The 14288-nt window shown below is 41.5% G+C and overlaps 1 pseudogene; it reads right to left on the bottom strand.

Annotated features, from left to right (window-relative positions):
• Nucleotides 1–617: 617 nt before the first annotated feature.
• Nucleotides 618–9832, bottom strand: LOC138035441 (transient receptor potential cation channel subfamily M member-like 2; annotated as a pseudogene).
• Between the last annotated feature and the right edge of the window lie 4456 nt (nt 9833–14288).

Here is a 14288-nt window from a genome sequence, read left to right as displayed (position 1 = left end):
GGAATTTCGTTCCTATATACTTAAAAAACTATTTTAAGGTAAACAATGATGTACACATTACAACACTAGGCAGAGGAGAAATATTCACCCAATAAAATAAATCTTGTTCTTGGGGGGCGAACTTTTAAAAATTCAGGACGTTTAGCTTTTAATTCACTGCCAAGCAGAATCAAAGAGGCAAGTTCTCTAGCAATTTTTAAACGCCTTCTTAAAGGACATTTTATCTGATTTTTTTTTTGTTTGTTTTCCTTTTCTTCCCTTCTGTAAATTTTAGCAAATGTAAGTTTTTATTGAACCCAGGGCCCCTAAGGATACCAGCCTTGCAGCTGACTGGGCTACCCTGGTAAAATAAAGTTGTCTTGTCTTGTCTTGTCTTGTACGCAAGGGTGGCTAAAACATCGGCACGCATTGTAAGGGGGCCTCCCTATATTCTAAATGAAAGCTGTCGGCGATAAGGATATGAATAACGGTGAAACATTCAATCCCAGATATTTACAGTTGGAAAGTAGAAAACAGCTTACCCGCTACTTTGTGAAATAAAACTATGTGCATATGCCAAAACATCTGCTGCGCGGCCGCTGCCCTCTGCAACAACACTGGCACAGCGGAAGTCCTTGTCACAGACTCGAGGACTGTACGAATTGTGTTAGGGCCACCTTCAAGCACAGAAGCACGACAGGAACTCCATACGATCGGTCTGTAATGACAAGCAACACACTTGTCTTCTTACTTGATGAAAAGTACGAGAAACAGCAATCAACAATCAATCTGGAATGTGCCTTACCACACGATTTCTCCATCTGTTTTCGAGAAATGCAGTTTTCCAGACTCGCGCGAAATGATATCTCTCCTCCATATCTGTTGATTCTTCCATCATCCACCAGTATAAAGTGAGTATGATTATTGTCCAAGCATGCGCCTTGGGACATCATGCTTGACGTCATCTGATATGGTACCACGTCCTGCAAACACACACACCACAACAAGTGGAGTCCAGACTCAAAAAAGTATTCTGGAAGCCGTAAAAATAGAATTCGTAAGGTCGACTTCGCTTAACTTTTCGTTTTAATTTTCTATTTTATTTCTATTTATTTATTTATTTATTTGTGATCAAGTCAAACTAGAAAAATAACCTTGGAATTCGTCACAGGCTTGACACTTGGAGCTCACAAAGCCAATCTTATAGCGGTTTTTCTATCATAAAGCGACTGAGAGTATTTGTTACTCCCACCTTGAAGGAATGATAGTCCATCGCGGGGTTATCCATAGTGGGGGGCTTTAGCAACGACGACGGTAACGGTAACGAGAACGTCATCTAAAAACATAAATTCGCGTTATTGCGATCACTTCGAGACTATTCCAAGCTTTTTAATATGACAAAGTTGTAGCAGTACGTAAGGAATGAAACCGTTATGAGCGGCGCTTAATTAGGGGAGAAAATGAAAATTTATCCTCAAGTGCTGACGTCCTCCATGAAACCTCAAACGTTGTTGTTTTGGTGACGACGGCAAAGAAAAGGACAAAATTGAAAAAACGCACGTGCAGGGCGTGCAAAACTATTGTTTCTCCCTACTAAATATGCAAATTTGTGACGTTCTCGTTGCCGTCGCTGTTGTCGTTGCTAAAGCTCCCTAGTAGCATGACGCCTGTACCTATTTATATGCATGCGTGGAGAGACAGTGTGGAAAAGCCGGCGACCATGGGGACGGGAGGCCGACGCAATAGCGGCACTACACAACCGTGCCTCCACATAGTGGTTATCCGACTGAAAGGTTATTTAGTTCCCAACTTACCTGGTTGCAAACAAGTTGTTCTCTATGATCCACTATGCCCCAAGTTGCTATGCCTATTAAATGTACTTGCTGAGTATTTTCCCTCAGTTGAGCACCATGTGACATGACGGTTTGACCTCGCACAGCTTCGCCCACATGACGCATAACACCAGTATTTGTGCCGCCAGTAAAAATCCAGGCTCCAGTAGTTTGAGCGGCCTGCGCAAACAAGTTATGTAATCGATTTAGAACAGACGCGAATCAAAATATTCAAAGTTAGAACGCTTTTCGACCCTACACAATAAAATGATAAAAAATAAAACGATGCTTCGCAAAAATAAGATTTTGTACGGAATTTCGAGTTCCTATTCTTAAAATTACGGTTAAAAATCAATAGGCCTTTTGCAACTAACGATCGCATGGTACAAAATCCGCCATGCTGGAGGGCAAGCTCATTATTATCCCCCACAGGGACATTAAAACAAAGGCAAGTCAAGCTTGACTGGTTCAGGTCTCTTTGTTTTAATGTCCCTGTGGGGGAATAATAATGAGCTTGCCCTCCAGCATGGCGGATTTTGTACCATGTGATCGTTAGTTGCAAAAGGCCTATTGATAAGTCATTTAAGGGCCTAGCACTCAAAGAATGGCTAACGTTAATTCCGTGATTAAGTTGTCATTACAGAGTCGTCAGTACTTGACCTGGCTTAGCGACACCAACCCTGCTTGCAACAACCCAGCTGTTCAGTACTTTTAGGGGAACAGCATCCTTTTGAAATTGGAGACGATCAAGAGGTAACTTTGCTCGGCTGAGTTATTTACGAAGGTTTTGGAAAAACAAAGAGTCCTAAAAATAGCTTTACCCAGAATTCTCTGGAAGAAATAAATACTCTGATGTCCCAAGTACAAAAAAAAAACAACACTTCCCATTAAATAATTGATTGGGGTGCACTTCCTGCACTGAATTCACCATCAGAGTCAAGGATGAAAGTGTTTCTCTTTAAGTTGTTTTTACCTTAAAAATGTAACGGCAATTATTGTACCTTACGCAATCCTTGTCTCAAGACTTGCTTTAATTTGGAATGAAGGACAAAATTCTTGGCACCACCGGTCACTGAGATGAGTAGCTTGGGGAAGTTTAGTTTCCACTCGTTAGAGAAGTTGCAAAGCCATCTCGGGGTCGGTGTCATCAGAAACTCGAATGTACTGGTAAGAGAAATTAAACTGCTATGATAAACTGAACACTCTGGGCATGTTACCTTCCCTTGACGCACACCCCCCTACATATTATGCCTCCATATTTATCTTGAGGCACAGGAAAAGACAGATGCCACGCTAACTAGAGAAAGCAAAGAGAAATCTGTTGGAACTGTTATAGTGATGTTAACTTTATGCAATACGTACAAAAAGCCAAATTGACCAATATTCACAAAACAACAACTTTAGGCGATAAGTAATTTTCAAAAATCTAGGTTTGTTGCCTCTGCCAGGGCGTGAGGATTGGCTGGAAAAAAATTGTGGCGAGTACTATTTATAACAAACGTATGACATGACGAAATTTGGTCAACCAAGCATGTTCAGCGGACTAAAGAAGTTCTTACCTTTGCTCGACTGACCTGTCCCGCACCTTGGAACTCTAGTTCTCCATAAGCATTGGTGGGTTTACACACACTGTGTTTAGATGTTTCCCATTCGTCGCCTTTCTTTCCAGTAGACAACAAGGCGTCGCCACTGTGGTCATGTTTTTTTCGTCCACAACAGCAACTAAAGAACAATTAAAGTTTGGAAAGAAAATAGTAGTCTGGGGAATACCGGTTCTGCCCCCGGTGGATCATACTGATCGTGCAGATCATATTAGTGTAGCTAACCGATCGGGAAAGGTGCGACACAAGTACGCTATGTTTCCGCTCTTGTCGTCATCGTTATCATCATCATTATCATTATTATTACTATTATTATTATTATTATTATTATTATTATTATTATTTCTGGTATGTTTCCATTTCCTCTTGCTCCTTTTCACTTATGATGTAACATTTCTTGGTATTGCAATATTAATAATGATGCATCTTCTTTCAGTTTTATTAACCACCACGCAATCTCGTCGTCCTTCATTCCCGTAAAACTCAGCAAAACGTAGCAAGGGCATCACCGACTACTAATACTTACTTCTCTCACCGACTGAAACTTCGTTTACGTTCGTCTTGCTGGAGTGTGGCGGCGTCGTCGTCACTTTCATCAGGTACCTTCAGTAGCTCATTCCTGACGTCAGTTGTCCATTCAACATTACGAACATCAATCAGAGGTTGGAAGTAGGAAACAGATTCATCGTCAATGTATTCATCCACTGCCACTGAACCTTCATTTGTGGGGTCTTGCACCTGATTAATGAGCCCTTCCAAAGTAAGCAATTCTTCTCCTGCGAAGGGGTTATCTCTGCATCCTTCATCAGACGACTAGACACCAACTGCTGACCAACACGTCACGATAGTGCTCGGGTTTACCTCTTCCCATGCTTGTTGCATCCATCTGATGGCCTTGAGAAGGTCGATTGATTTCACCGTGTCACTTGCCTTTGTATGGACATTGCCGCGTCCTGCCTGGCTTCAAACATACCGAAGAAGCTTCTGTCTGAACTTTACCTTCCAGGTCTTGATCACTTCTGCATTTAGGCACTGAGTTCTCGAGGTTGTATTCTTTGGGAGGAATGGCACTTTGATGCTGTACACTTGTTACCTACCTGTTACCTATCCTCCTCGTGCCTCGTGGTGCATAGGGCCTTTACAGAGGTCTTCCACTGTTCTCTGTCCGTTGCAATCATCCTCGTTTCCTCCCATGATCTCCACCCTGCCTCTTAAAGTTCCTTTTGAACTGTTCGTCGCCATGTTGTCTTCCCTGCCTTCTTTTCCCTTCCGGGGCCCAGCTCATTGCAATGTTAGAATCAAATTACGGTCTTGCCTCAAGATGTGACCAATCATATTCCATCTACGATACTTCACTTCCTCACTCAGCGGTTTCGTACTCGCCCTTTCCAACAGCTCTTTAGTACTGACATGATCCTGCCATTTAACGCGTAGGATCTTTCGTAGGCACTTGTGGTGGAATAAATCTATAGCTTTGTTTCCACGTCTCGCATCCACATACAATACCGGCACTACTAGTGTCTTATACAGTCTCAACTTTGTCTTCCTTGCGATGCTATTGGAACGACACATGTTCTTCAATCTGACGAATGCACGTCTTGCTTTGGATCGTCCGTTCGTCAGGTCTTTCATAGCACCTCCTTCCTTACACACTTTTGCTCCTAAGTATGTGAACTCATCAACATTCTTAACATCCATTTAATTGACTACAATCTTGTCTCGGTTTCTTGCGTTAATCCTTATCGTTTTCGTCTTTCTGTACTGACCTTGAGCCCCTCTCGTCTGGCTTCTTCCTCCAGCTTTGTTGTTTTATTCTGAATCTGCTGTTTGGTAGAGGAAATTAGAGCTATGTCATTTGCAAAGTCCAAATCATCAAGTTTGGATGTATACCTCCATCTTTTACCATTCTCACCATTTCCAACTGTTCTTCTCTTTACCCAATCCATTATGATCAAAAACAAGAATCCAGACATATTGCATCCCTGCTTGACGCCAGTTTTTATGTCAAACCTGCTGTAGAACGTGTTGATTAGTTCTCTTGGATGACATAGAACATTGCCAAGAAAAAAAATAATGCTCCTCCCAGCATTCTTCATTCTCGTGTTCAGGACTTGTAGAATTTGAATCATGAGATCTGATTGCATCCAAGCCTTCGGAAATGCAACGTAATAGCAACCAGTAGGTCGACTTTGCTCACGGACCTTTAGAAACATCGAGGCGTTTTACTTTTGCTAATCAGGATTAATGGCTCTTTTTCCCCAGTTGCATTAGCAAAGAAAGCAAAAGTAACTTTCTGTTTTGCTTGCTTTCCACCCTACATCTTATTTTCTTTTCTGTGAGGGACTTTTCGGGCAACGCTTTGCAGAAACCCCCGACTCATCCAGATATCATGTGGGGCATATCCCAGGGTACGTTCTTTGACTCTTTCCATCCAGCTGCAAGCAATCTCGTCATCGACATCTCCTTCTTCGCCGGATAGATTTCTTTGTGAATGTTGTGTTGATTTTTCCATTTCTCTAACCAGCCATTAATTTGAAGCCTTGAATTCCTTCTTTCCGAGCCTTTGGGTTATAGCAAGTGCTTCCTCCTGTAACATAGGACTACTGACTGGCATGTAAGATGCTCTGCAACGTTGATACCACTCCCAAAGAATGCTTTTGACTATATTGCTGCTCTGAACGACCATGCTTTGTTTCCACATTCCCACTGTCATTAGATGCTCACCTTCCAACACAGTTTGCATAAGTGAGTGACGTTGATCACTAAAATAGTTTTAGATCCTCCATGAATAAGAGATGGTTGATTCTGAATTCCTTATTCCCCCATTCATAACAAGTTCTCGCCTTTCTCAGTATCAAGGTCAATGGGATCATACATAACACAAAAATCAGAGGTGACAAACCATCTCACCACATGACGTCAATTCAAGTTCTCATGTTTGCATGCTGTCACTTAGGAATTTTCTGACATTATCCGCTACACCAAACATTTCCAAACATTTTGAATCTACGCCACAGCCAGATTAGTTTGCTTCCTCCGGCAATCTCTCGACACAGCCTGGTCAATCAGCAGCTGATATTTTCGTTCCACGTCCACCCCTTTGGCACCCTTACTGATCATCAGGGAGTTTATTTTCCCTCTCCAGAAACTGATACATGCTGTTAGCAACGATCCCTGTCATCAGTTTCCGCATTAATGGTAAGCAGGATATAGGTCTTCAATTATTGACTGCATTACCTTTTTCAAGATCCTTTCTGAAACAAAACTGTCCTTCCACAAAACATCCATTCTGTAGGCCTACTCTTGCCATTTAGGATTTTATTAACTGTCTTGCTATTCTGGAATGTAGAGAAGTGGGCTTCTTAATCCAATAACTTACGCCATCCCTTCCAAGGGCCTTACAGTTTGGAATCTTCCAGCTTTGTGTGGCAACGATCGATGATTAATTCCCCCCTTCCTTGTTCGTTGTTATCTTTTTTTAGCTCCTAAAGCCATTCCGCATATCGATTCTGGCCCCTTCTTACAATCCATGTTCACTCTAGAACGTCCAGACCCCCATCATCACTGTTCAAAGGAGCGGGTCGGCATTGATGTGGAAGGCTCTCAAACAACGGTGTTGATGATACCGCCGGATGGCTAACGTGCAAACCCTGCTATCACTGTTGCTTGCGACTTATCCTTCGTCCTCTGGCAAGCAGAACGCAGCAGACATCCTTCCAAGACGCATGCTCCCTCTCACTTAGACAGCAATTGGCTCATCGTTTGAGATAAAGCACCTTTAAAAGCATTCTTGCTCTTCGGCCATCGTAGCTTAATTAAGAATAAAATACAAACAGCGGCGATAAACATTTTAAAAAATGTTCTTCTTAATAAAGCACCTTTAGCTAAAGCAGAAACCGACCTCCGAGAGAGAACCAAGAAAGATCCGGATCTCCATAAACTAACCCCCTTTTATTCACAATGGCAGCAATCACATTTGTCTGCACTTGTCTGGAGAAGACTAGATTGTTATCTCAAAAGCCTTCAGGAAAGCGTCGTCAACATTTGCCACGTAGGGCGACCGTAGGGCACCCTAAGATCATAAAATTAAATCGCTTCTGGGAAAAAGGTGTAGTCAACAAGAAGCGACAAGCAATTGAAAGATAATTTATACCTGTTTATTTGTCAATCAAGTAAATGCTGCTATCATCAGATGTTGCTGAAAATGACCCCTCCCCCCCCCCTTAACTGTGCCATGGCTATAGCAATATGCAGAGTTACGAGGTCCGCTGGCTTCCATCGGGCGAATTGATTTTAGCAGTGGTTAACGTCAACTCATAATATCAAGAGGCTGTAACTGTGAAATTATTCCAAGTATCGCAGCAGAAGTTATCATCCTAGCTCTATAACGGGTTTCGCCAGCCATGAAATACGTTTCTGAAGACACGGGATGAAATACTTACCATTACCATGCATTCGAGCTAGTAATCAGTTCGCTGCAGAAGGGAAGCCCTCGGAGATATCCATCAAAATGTCGGCATTTGTTTGTTTTAAAACATAATGGCACTTGCAACGTAAGAATAACCAGTCTGTGATCGATGTGCACCGGCCGCCATGATTGTATAATACTGTTGTTCTTCATGATCGGCAGCTGAATTTCAAAGGTGCCTCTTCGAGCGCCGGATTCTGCCCGCTGTCACCTCTCCTCTCTATCCTCACTCCCCAGTGTTCCAGTTTATTCACTTTTTCACTGTCTTAACGGCTGCCCGGACAATTATCCTCCAACCAGTGCGGTCCAGCTGATGTACAAACCAGCAGCAAATCCGTCAGCTCTGAGTAGCGAATTCGAAGCACTGTTCCAGAACCTAGGAGAAGCTGGAGACGACCCTGCACCCGGTTAGTGTGTGGTCTGAAAATCGACCAATTCAACAATGATAAAGGATATCAGCTTCAAGGCCGGTGTCTTTCGCATTTACACAAATCATTCCTTCAGGTAGACAGCCAAATTCTGGCCTTGTAAGAGCGGGTCACAGTATCGCATCCATCATAGGAAATCAATATAAACGTGTGCTATATAAGCAGCATAAACAAGACTTTACCTTTTGTGCTTTGGAATGCAAAGATACGATGGTGCCATCGATTTTCGAGGGGTGATGAGAATATTTTCATTGCGGTAGCAGTCAATTTTACAAAAAAAAATCACTTTTGTCTACTTTTCTATTCAGCCTAGCAAACAGCATCGATAGATTGACAAATCTAGCGTAATTAATGACCTGTAAGTGAATTCTCAAAAAGGAAATTAATGAAAACTTATGCAAAGGAAAACAATCAATTTTGCAACGAAATGTATAGGTGAAGGGGCAAGGCGGGGCCTCAAGGATTCACATTTCTGTACCTAATGATCGAGAAGCACAGGCGAAAGGAAAACACAATTTGCGTGACAGAAGCCTTGTGAAAACATACGTTGTTATCGTTCGTGAACAACATCCTGTTTAATCAGCTTCGCTTCTTATTTATTTGCAGTAAACATTGGACAATTGGACCATTAATTATGGCGATCGAAGTGTTACAAGCATGCCATTCGCGTTCACCATCCCTGTTGAAAATATTTCAAGGTAATGTCTCAATTGACCTCGATTGGCTGCGGCTCAGTTCAGGCATTGAGGCCTCGAAATATGAACACGTGTGACACAGAAATAAGAAAAACTTGCAATATTACTTACAGATATTCATTTTCAGTAGCTGGGATAAACCACTGACATGTTCGTTTCCTGAATGTCCCGCAAATCCACTTTGTCCGTTCTTGAGTATTCGTCTAAATATCAAAAAGATGGCAGAATGTGCAAGTCAATAATACTTTAATCTCTACAACAATATTAAATAATTTTAGGGTAATTTTACACGGATCAAATGTGAAGTCTTCAGGGAAGTTCTTGCTTCTTACTGATAAATACAACCAAATATATAGCTAAAGAGCATTTATATGTTTAACGTATTTATAATTAGCATGGTTCGCGTGTGCTCCTCCATACGAAACCAATGTATTTTTACAAAGGGCCCAGTTACACACAATCAAGCTGCTCGATTTAGGATATACCTGCTCTTCGTCAACAAGTTGACTTTCTTCATCCAGAATTAGATTACTGTTGCTCGAGGCGGTTGTCATTATCTCGATTTTTAAAAAAAATGCTGCGGCCTTGACGCAGATTATGATATTTGATCCTCCGTGGCCCAACTTGATTTAACCTTGGTCACTCTTTCCAGCAAATAAAGACTGTAGTAATCGAATGACTTGACAGATTTTTCAAACAACCGTTTTCTTTGCTGATTGTGGTTGGTCGTGATGAAGACGAACGTAGAGTGAAGTGAAATGTTATCTTCTTACTAGTACGCTTGCGGAATAAGCATGCCACGTGGATCCATCATGAGTTTACATTTGCCACTGAAGTTTGAAAAATTGTGTGACTTAACGAAACACGTGCTTTGTTGCGTAAGCAATCAAGCAGCAAAAGAGTTTTTCTAGAATTAATTACTTTAATGGTCTTTAATTCCGTAGGGTTTCAAAATAGGATTATTTCTGTGTAAAGAAAATTTGCCTTACATTTGATGTCCCGCGGGCCCACGCCACCTCGTGGATTAGTATGACTGAAAATGGAAAATCAAATTTCTGCAGCTTCATTTAATATTTACCTAAACTTCGTAGCCTTCGGCAGCATGGGTTAAACGTCAGTGATAGTATCAACCGGCCAATACATTTGTCCCTGTTTCAAAATACGTTTGTCTTACCATAGGAAGCATGACAATCGTCTTCCTTTAGTATAATGATATAACTTTGCGTCTTTCTTTATTACTCACTATCAGCTGCACTAGTTATAAAACAAGAGAATTGGTAAGATCACGTGAGCCACCATTGCTCAGAAATTGACTTCTGCTGAGTCAGCTAAGTGTTATCCAAGTATTTGTGTAGTAGCGTCAGTGTGTCGTCGAAATACATTTTAAAAGCAATACATCAAACAAGAGAAGGAGTGTTTCATCGGATATCCAAACACCGAGAAGCGAGTTGAAAAACGAGGCCGAAGGCCGAGTTTTTTAACCGATTTCGAGGTGGTTGGATATCTGATGAAACACTCTTTCGAGTGTTTGATATTGCTTCTCAAAGGAATAAGTATTTTAAGAGATATTTGGAATCAAAGTTGGCGAAACTTTATGCTAATTAAGGCCACTTATCCAAACTTCCTTCACGGTGGTGATTTCTTTTGTTTTTGGCTTATTTGTTATGAACGAGTTTGAGAAGTACTGTTGAAAAAATTCAAGAGCAGGTAGTTGATAAAAAACAGGGAACTAAAAAACGAAAGTTAAAGAACACGTGCAGTAGCATGCTGGAAACAGAGACTACTGAGATGCCGACACGCCATGTTTGTTGACCAACGATTTAAAAAAAGTGAATTGATAAAAATACATATAGTATAGTACTGTTCTGATTCACTGTTTGTGGAGTAAAATTGAGGTGCGAGTGCTCTAAGACGGCTACACACTTTTACCAGAGCCAACATTACGCAAGAGGGGCTCTCTTCTGGCCCTTCCACTATCTATCTGCACATCCAGTATCTAACAGACACTGGTCTGGAAGAAGTAGTTGATCTGTTTGCTAAGAAGTACCCAAGGAAGCTTGAGCTTGGCACACTATTGAATGATCACGATGATCAGTACTTCTGATCATCATGGCTTGCTGCAGCAAACCCAATGAATAAATGAATATTTTCACCTTTATTTCTATTTTTGTTCTTTTTAAATAGTGACATTATTCTCTTTACATACGTAAAGTGGTCTCTGCGCCAAAAAAAATCCATTTTGAAGTTCAAATGTTTCAGTAATACTTACGGCCATATTTGGAATGTAGTCCTGTGGACAAAGAGTTAAGTTCGCTTTTCCGGGCTGCCTGTTTTCATATCATACTGCCTTCAAAATGCACGAAATGCAGTCTCAGACAACCAAATAATTTCCTGGGGGGCCATTCCCCCGCACCCAACTAAAGACTCGCGCCTACGGCGTTCGTTTGGTCCCTCTCCTCGTTGGATCGCATCCTCCCGCAAAAAAACCTGCCTACGGGCCTGAAATATCAATCCATTTCACAAAATTCATCAAAGCTGTCTCTAAAGAGTGAAAAAGTCAGAAAACAGACTAGCTCACTGCCTGTTACTCTTTAAGACAAGAGCTGGTTGCTAGTAACACACAGTGACACTTAAACAACAAGCTTATCTTTGATTATCAGGAGCGACAAGATGCTGAGCTGGCGATAATTTTCTACACTCATTCGGTGTCCAGTTTTGTAAGGAGACTGACCCTGGCATGAAATATTCCAACATTCGGCAAACTCCCTCACCGTTTTGCTTCACTTAAAGCCCGGTTTACACTACAGAAATTTTTTGGCACGGCTCTTTTGAAATTGGCACGGGTGCCAAAAAAGAGCACAGCAAACTTGGCTTACACTACACCATTTTAAAACCAAAAATACCGTACCAAAATTTTTGGGCCCACGTAACTTCTCATGGAGCCATGCGCAGTTCAACTATAATGAAGAACGTGCGCGTGATTTTGGTGGAGAATGAGCCGCCATCTTGAAATATACTTAAAAAAGCCGCTAGCCTATATGAATTAAGGCTCAAATTTGGCCTATTTTTTCAGCACTCGTACCATTTTCACCCGTGCTCGGACTACCTCGCCGAAGGTCCTAGCACGGGTAAGAATTTTAGTTCGGCTCGGATGAAATTTGGTACTGACAGGTTGTTTACACTGCAAATTTTATCCGAGCCGAACCTTTTTTTTGGGACCCGTGCAAATTTCACCCGAGCCGTGCCAAAATTTTCTGTAGTGTAAACCGGGCTTTAATAGTCTCATATATTAATATCCGTGTCCTTCTCTTTGTGACATGAGGCCTACGATGTACGGTCCTTAGGTTAGAGGACTTATAAATCCACTTATTTGCAGACAAAATTACAAAGGCGACACTATATCTTCAGATATTTTAAGATCCTGAGTGTTGGCCCGGCCGGGTTCGAACTCGGGACCACTACCAATGTTGCGCGACTGCTCAACCAGTTAACTGAACCAATGTCGTCCTTGTTGCACCTGGCTTCCTTCCTAAAAATCATAAATTCAGCCTGTCCCCAAGAATAAGGAATCTTCTCGCCCACATTCCTGACTAAGAGTGTAGTACTGTGTAAATGCAGGGTATAAAACAAAGATGGAGTGGGCGTTGTTCCCACCCACACGAAAACCGTCCAATCTCCTCATGAATGTATATTTGTAGTGCGGGCTATAGACGAAAGAGAGAAATGATCCTCGCACTTTCAGGTGGCTCAAACGGGATATACATTTATGTCATTCATCGAGCCTTTCACAGGAACAAATAATGAGCCCAAAAAATTCCCCGCCTGCTCCTAACTGTGTGGTTTGATAGCCTACTTGGTAGAGCGCAGCACCGGCATCGCACAGTCCCGTTGGAGTCACCTGAATTTTTCGGGTGTCTGTAGGAGACAGATAAGTGCGAGGATCATTTCCCTGTTTCGAGATTGACTTTGCTTGGGGCCTTCGCAGCACGGCCGTTAATTAAGCAGCCGAGTTCTTACAGAAAATGCCACTTTTGAAAGAGCTTTCCATGCAGATCGCTCAAGGCCTAGAAGCTGCAGTCAGCGATTTCGCTTAGTTAATAACTTAAAGCCGACAGGGCTCTTATTCCATGAATGTACTTTGTTGTTGTCACATTAATTTTTAATTAAAAGATAAGAATGACAGAATTCCGTTCACCCTCACTTTCCATTCTCATAATCACGCAGTCAAAAGTATCATTCTTAATAATTTTTAATTACTCCAAAATGATCCCGAGACTGGTAGAATCTTTTCGCAACCTCCACTTATTTCATTCAAACGCGACAAAAACGTAGGCAACTTTTTAGTTAGAAGCGCGCTCAAAACTAACGAGCAACCCGGCACTTTCAAATGTGCGCGCTCACGATGCAAAACTTGTCTTTTCATTGTTAACAGTAGCAAGATATCGGGACCTAAGCGATCTGTTAAGATCACCGATCGTTTCATATGTCCTCTGCAAATGTCATTTATTGCATAACCTGTACGTTATGCAATAAATTATACATTGGCGAGACAGGTAGATGACTGGGTGACCGATTCCGCGAACACCTTTGCGATGTTGAGAAGAATGACAAGGATGCATCTAAGCCTGTCGCTCGTCATTTTAATCTCCCTAACCACTCCAAAAAACACATGGCTATCTGCGGCCTTTCCTTACATCTAGGTACGACGGAAAGCTGCAAGAATCTGGAACAAAAATTAATCTTCCAAATCGGCACTCTTAATCCTCACGGTATTAACGAACGATTTTCATTTATCTAATATATTCCTATTTTTCACGTTTACCATGTTACCACCAATAGCGTAGCTCCCACTCTACTATAAAAGCTACACGTAACCCATAATTCCTCGATTCACTCTGACGAAGGGCTAACGCTCGAAACGTCAGCTTTTAGAATCTCTGTACGGAGACCAATTTACATTATCAACTCCGTTGATAAAACCAAAATTTGTTTATAATTTTTGATTAACCTACTACAATGTGATGAAGGCGTATTATTAATTGAAGTAATACTTGAATATTGCTGTTTTGGCTATTCAGAGTTAACCTAATCTATGTTTATCTATATTTTGGAGGGAAGCAACCAATTGATATTTTGCTTGGAACGACTATGGAAAAATGTAATTGCAACTAAAATGTTTTCTTCTAGTGTACCCGATATGAGGTTCTATGACATGTTTAAAAGTACGATATTGGATCATGATATTGGTTGTTATTGCTGCTAAATTCACTGTCAAATGTATTTTT

The sequence above is a fragment of the Montipora capricornis genome, chromosome 2 (assembly GCF_036669925.1).
Source record: "Montipora capricornis isolate CH-2021 chromosome 2, ASM3666992v2, whole genome shotgun sequence".
NCBI classification, from domain to species: Eukaryota; Metazoa; Cnidaria; class Anthozoa; order Scleractinia; family Acroporidae; genus Montipora; species Montipora capricornis.
The sequence above is the reverse complement of the archived record's forward strand: the minus strand, read 5'-3'. Positions and strand labels throughout refer to the sequence as shown.